We start from the raw sequence: 6747 nt of genomic DNA on the forward strand, positions 1-6747 counted from the left end.
CTTACACAAAGCCTCACTGTCTCTTCCAGAGTCATCAAAGTCCTGTCACAAGACAAAAATCAAGATAACTGATGATGGCCCGGGATGCAGTGGATGACCTTGGCACCTTCCATGTCTAGCCAAGATCTAAGTGCTCTATAAGGCCTGCTTCCACCTCCTTCTTAGCCCTTAGAACAAACTATTCTCATCAGCCTATTCTGACAGTGGAAGTCTTCACATGCTCAGAGTAGACATCACCCTTACTCACTAATAGGTTTGAGTTGGTTACCTCTAACCTGGGTTAGGCTGACTACTGGGAAGATTTATCAGTTTGTGGCTGCTATGTATACTATAGTTTCTTGGAGCCACTAGGGAAAATTGGGTGGCAGATGGATACCAAAGGAGGATAAGCATCTCTGAAAAGGGCTCAGCAAGCCCTTGCAACAGAGATACTAGTCATCCCTGAACATCCATATAGCCCAGTTCTAGTAAGTAGTAGTAATAGTAACCCCGCAATAGTAGTACTTAATAAATGCCTTTTCATCCATTCATATAGTACTTACATTTTATACTGAAGTCTTGCTCACCTGAGTACTTGAAGGGGTGGCAACAGAATACTAGGTCTGGCAGGTAAGGAAACTGGGAAGTTTTTAAGTATGGGTCTTGTAATCTGGTTAATAATAATAACAGCTCATATTCATATACATTTTAATTAGCAATAATCACACCTTGGTTAAACCTCATTGGCTACAACACTGCCACTGTGCAAAGCTTTCATATAGATTTTAAAGATTTATCAAGCACAGTCTTCACAAAACTACTCAGAGGTAAGTAGTACAAGTACTATTGCCCCAGTTTTCCCAATAAGGAAACCAAGACTTGGAGAAGGTGAATGAATTGCCAGAGACTTCAAAAAAAGGAGCCGTTCAGTTCTTCTAACAAAGGTCAATGCTGCTTCTTTTCTTTTCTTCTTTTAAATCCTTACCTTTCATTTTAGGATACTGAATACCAGTTCCAAGGCAGAAGAGCAGTAAGGGCTAAGAAATTTAGCTTAAATAACTTCTCTAGGATCAGAAAACTAAAGTATTTGAGGCTAGATTTGAACCTAGGACCATCCATCTCCATGCCTGGCTTTCTATCCACAGAGCCACCTATGCTTTTTCAATGCTCTAAATGCTCTAAAAAGCACTAAATGCTTTTTCAAAACTCTATACCATGTTGCTACTCTAAGTTTAGACGGCAGGGATGGTGGCCACCTGGTGGTGAAATTTTTTGGTTATTTGTAATTCATGAAATAACTACCAAAACAGAGAGAAGATATGATTTGTCTTGGTGGAAGGCATGCCCCTATCATGAAATCACAGATTGTTGAATTATTTTAAAAAGTTAAGCCCAATAGGAAATTCTGCTTGGCAATACATTCATTTTATTTTCTATTAATTTAGAAGAGTAAATCTTCATTTAAAAAGAGAGTTTGGGGGTAGCTGGGTAGCTCAGTGGATTGAGAGCCAGGCCTAGAGACAAGAGGTCCTGGGTTCAAATCTGACCTCAGGCACTTCCCAGCTGTGTAACTCTGGGCAAGTCACTTAACCCCCATTGCTTAGCCCTTACCACTCTTCTGCCTTGGAACCAATACACAGTATAGATTCCAAGATGGAAGGTAAGGGTTTAAAAAAAAATAAAAAGAAAGATTTTCTCTAATTCAAACTTTTCACTAATTTATATTTTAATTATTGTGAATTAGTATGATTGTATTATATGTAAATAAGGGAGAATTGTCTCCTAGGCTTCTGTATTCCTTCTCAGTTTTTTTTTTTAAGATTTACCATTGGAATATAGATTTAGAGCAGGAAGGAATCTTAATGAACATCTGGTGCAATGTTCTAATTTTACAAATAATGGAACTGAGGCTCAGAGTTGTTGTCTGACTGATAGTTAAATGATCTTAGATCTGGGGGAACCTCAACATCATTTAGTATAATTCCCTCATTTTACAGATGGCAGACAGAAATTAAGTGACTTGCTTGGAGTTACATAGCTGGCAAGTATCTCAGACCAGATTTGAATTCAGGTCTTCTTGACTCTAGACCCAGCACTCTCTTCACTGTGCCACCTGGCTGCCTCTGAAGCTTAGAATCTATACTACATGATTCAAATTATGTACTATCTTGTATTATTTGCTAATGTTTTATGTAGATAATTTTTGTTTTTCTAAGGAGGTGGTCAGCTACTGGGATCAAGCTCCACACATTATATTTCAACAAGAAGAAGATGTCACCAGAATACTATAACTGTATTCTATATGTGAGGCAAGCGATACTTGCTCTGAGACACCAAAAAACGAACGTTCAGCAAACATTAAGAATATTCCATTTTTCAGGGACTATTCAAGTCTCCAGCAAGGATGAAAAATAAGAGTCCCTTCCCTCAAGAAGCTAACAAACAGATGGGGGGAGAGCAGAGTATACATAAATAAGTATGAATGTGATAAAAACGATGATGCAATCCAATTTGATGAGGGGGAAATCACTTTCCCAATTAAGGAAGGCCTTATGGAAGAGATCCCACTTGAAAAGGACCCTGAAGGAAGAGGAAGTTTTCAGTAGGTAGAGATGCAGAAGTACCATATTTCAAGAAGAGGATGACCCCTCTAGGTGTAGGTGGGAGAATCATGATAAGGTACTATACATATAATGGGGTTTAGCACATGCTTAGAGTGCTTCAGAAGAGGCTGTCCCCATGAAGAGGGTGGGTGCCCACTTCCCGAAGAGTCATAATGATATATAAGGTAAGTGCTTTAGAGAATCTATGAAAGCATATGTTCTATAAACTGGTTCCAGCCAGATAATTGTGTAATGAAGAGGAAACTCTCTGATTGGTTGTAGAGAGATTCAAAATTCCTGTCAACCTTGGTCCGGACCTTTTAGATATTATCAGTTCTGCTTTACTCTGGTTCTTAGATTCCTTTTGTGATAGAACTCGGGATTTTCTGACACAGAGCCCAGTCCCATGTTGTCAGTGTCCCTCAGACTTATGGATGCTCTTGACCAGGAGAATTGCCAAACTCTGAATGCTAACTAACCAGATGTATTTCCAGATGGAGGCACTCAGAGAAACTAAGTATATATTCTTGCTCTGTAAGGGCAATATAAACCTCCATTTTTAATATTAAATATTCAGTGACCTGCCAGCACCTCATTTTGTCCCAATAGCTAACTTGAAGGCAGCCAGTTCGAACCATGCCTACGACATTTGGCAGAATGGGCAGTTGGGGACAAGATGACCTTGTGACTCACATCATGGTTAAGTTAGGGGAAAAGGCTTACAAATACAGAAGAGGAGGTTAACCCACTCTCATGGTGAGACATTGCCTGCATCCCTGTTGCCAGTGCCTTCCTGATGTTGTATGGGGAGCCCTTTCTTAGGGACTGGCCTCCCTCTCTGGCAGATGGATTAGCTCTGTGGGTGCTAGAGGAGGCTGCCCAAAAGGATAAATAGAGAACAAAGGCCAACATTCCTCAGCTGTTGTTCTACATAAATTGGATTGCCATCCTAGTCAGACTGAAAGTAATCTGGGCCAGCACAGTTAGCAGCTAGATAGAGAGCTTTCAGCTTTCAGGGACCATACAATGAAAGCAGAGGGACAACTGATGGAGCTGATGACTTTGTAAGTCATGTGATTTTTCCTGTTGCAGATGAAGATAGGAACCATAACTAGAAGATCACCCTCTGGTCTTTGACCCAGAGGTTCTGATTCCTACTGAGAATGGAGTCATGGAACTGGAGAAAGAAAATAGACTAGGGACAGAGACTGGAGTACTCCTACTGCTGTGGGTTAAGCCCTTATCCTACCACTGCTTACTGGTGGAAGGAGGACTCTGACTCCCTACCTAGAGGGAGTAGTCTATGAGTGGACACTCTCTACCAAGGAGCTAAGGTGATTGTAGAAGTTTCAAACAGAAGCTAGAGGATTCTCTGGAGCAGGTTTTCCAATGTTTGGTTCAAGAGAGCCTATGCTGAGAGGCTCTCTGCTTTGGATTTCCCTCGTCTGTAGGAACTCTCTGAAGGCCAGCTTTTTCAGATCCATCTAAATTTGTTAGATCCTCCAGAAGGGGTATATTCCTTGTCCCTTTTTAGGCAGGTCCCTTTGAGATAGGAGGTTAGTTATTCCTTCTTTGCTTTGTAAAGATGAATTCTTCTAGAAGTCAGCTTACAGAGAGGATATGAAAGAAAGAGAATAAAGTTTGAAAGGAAATGGGTTTGATAGATTGGATTTATGCATTCCTTTCCTCCTCCACTTCCAAGGCTTACCTCAGGCTGTCTAGCCAGTCTGGGGAACAGTTAGGTTACAACTTCAGGATGGAGCCCCTTCCTAGGTGCAACCCCCACCAGAATAGCTTTAGATCTTAGCTTTGGGTCTGCAGAACCATATCACTATTCAGGTACGATTGATCAATTGATGAAATTTGAGCAGAAGGTAAGAAGAGTGGTGATGGGTCAAAACTGTTGTCAATGCACATAAGATTTCTGATAAGTGGGGCTCAGCAGTATCTGCCTCTGCTCTGCTAGGAGGGGCAGAGGAGGATGACACCATCCCTAAAAAGGAGATTTGGGTATGGCTTCTGACACCTAGGGATGAAAAGAAAGCAATTAATGACTAGCCCATAGGGATTTTAGTTAAACAGGGCAGAGAAATTAAACACTGGAGTACTAGTTGTCCTTTAGCTTTACCCAAGCCTACCCCATTTGGATCTCTCAGGAAAGGCTACAGAGAGCAGACCATGTAGGGAAAGGGTGACATAGGTTCCATATTTAAATAGACTTTAGGCATATCCCTGTGGGTAGGGACAAATGGAAATCTTTAGGGTTACTTGAACCACCCCCTGTAAATAAGATCATATGATACTGGGTCCCCTAGGGGATAAAAGATATTTCTTCTCTAGTTATAGAGATAGCATACTTCATTGTAGCAGATTCCCTTTATAAGAATCCTCTCTTTCCTGTGAGGAAGATAGATAGTGGCTTACAGTAGACTATATGTGTGAAGGAAATTATTTACTTTGATCCCAAGGATAGAATCAAAACTGGTGCCTTCCATTGTCAGCAGGAAATGGAGGCAGGCTGGATGTCCCCTGGGTGGCCCAATCAAAGGGAGAAAGAGTGACAGCTGGCTCACAAGGCATGACATGTGAGAGTCAGTGGGTGGAGAAAAAGTTTGATAAACTGAGGAAAGACCAGATTTTAGTCTCTTGACTTCCATGTTGGTGCTAACTGGGAGCCCCACGTGACTACTACAAAATAGCAAATGTAATGGAGAGGCTAGATTAGGGTACTTCTCAAAGTAATCTGCCTCCACTGGCTCTCTTTAATCCTTCTCCTCTATTCCTTTCTGATTAAATAAAATTATTGTCTATGCCAGACTCTCAGTTTTAATATAACACTATAAGGAGCTGAGTATTATGTCTATATCTATAGCTATTCCTGAGATGATCGGAAAAGACTAATACCTCTGGGGTGAGAGCTTGTTGAGCCCTTTTGAAGTCTGCTCACCCTCCTCTAGTGTCTACCTGCCTCCCATATCTCACTTTTGGCTTTGAGAAGCTGTAGCATGTGCAATGGCCACACTCTGGTAAACCATCTTGGCAGACCTTGGACTAAGCTAGGTTGAGGATAACTAACAGGCCTTAAATCTGCTGTTCAGTTGGGGTGGGGTGTCTACCTCAGTCATGTGAAGACTTCCCCTCATGGAATTGGCAGATGAAAATGATTCGTACCAATGGCCATGAGGGTACTGTGGAGCTTTTTAGAGCAAAGATGCCAAGGTCATCCATTGTATCCTGAGCCATCACCAGTCATTTTGAATTGTTTTGCCATTGGACTTTGATGACTCTGGAAGAGAGAATGAGGCCAATAACTTTGTGCATTTCTGCTTTACTTAAATCCAATTTATACAGAAGTCAAAAGATATTGCCAGTGATGGCATTTTAGTCCTCTTTGAGTAGGAAGGAAAGCAACCAACAAACAAAAATCAGATGTTTCTAATCTGGATCACATAGTAGAGACCCAAAGTGAATGATGTAGGGCTATCAATGTTGTAAACTTAAAAAATGTTTTTGATTGATGTTTTCTGTTTTTAACACTATCAAAATGATTTCTAATATTTTTGCCTCTCCCCCTCCCAGAGAGCTATCCCATATAATAGTGTTTTTAAAGAGGAAAAAAATCAGTAGGAATGATTAAAGCATTGAAAAAGTACAAAAACACATACAATATGTAATAGCTGTGCACTTTCCTCCTCTACAAAGGAATGGATTGGAATTTATTCAAGTAATGCTTGATCTTTAAAAATTTATGTTCGCTTTTTCCCTTTTTTTGGTGTGTACTCATTCTTTACATTGTTGTGGTTACTGTACATATTATTTTCTGTCTCTGCTTACTTCACCCTGCATCAATTGATATAGATTTTTTCATGCTGTTTGATATCTATCACATCCATCATTTCTTACAGCACAGTGATATTCCATTGCATCCATGTATCACAATTTGTTTGGCCATTGCCCAGTCAATGATGATATACTTTGTTTCTGATTCTTTACAATCCCAAAAGGTGCTGCTAGAAATACTTTGATATATATGGGGACTTTCTTCTTAGCTATGGTTTCCTTGGGGTATAAACCCTGTTATGATATCTCTGCTTCAAAGGATACAGACTTTTTAGTTATTTCCTTTGCCTCATCTCGTTACTTTCCAAAATGTTGATACTACTTC

At 40.4% G+C, this 6747-nt stretch overlaps 1 non-coding gene across 1 annotated transcript; it reads right to left on the reverse strand.

Annotated features, from left to right (window-relative positions):
- Positions 1-616: 616 nt before the first annotated feature.
- LOC130457633 (U4 spliceosomal RNA) lies at positions 617-752 on the reverse strand. The gene has a single exon (XR_008916929.1). It is a non-coding gene; the product is annotated as a U4 spliceosomal RNA (small nuclear RNA).
- Between the last annotated feature and the right edge of the window lie 5995 nt (positions 753-6747).

The sequence above is a fragment of the Monodelphis domestica genome, chromosome 2 (assembly GCF_027887165.1).
Source record: "Monodelphis domestica isolate mMonDom1 chromosome 2, mMonDom1.pri, whole genome shotgun sequence".
Lineage (NCBI taxonomy): Eukaryota > Metazoa > Chordata > Mammalia > Didelphimorphia > Didelphidae > Monodelphis > Monodelphis domestica.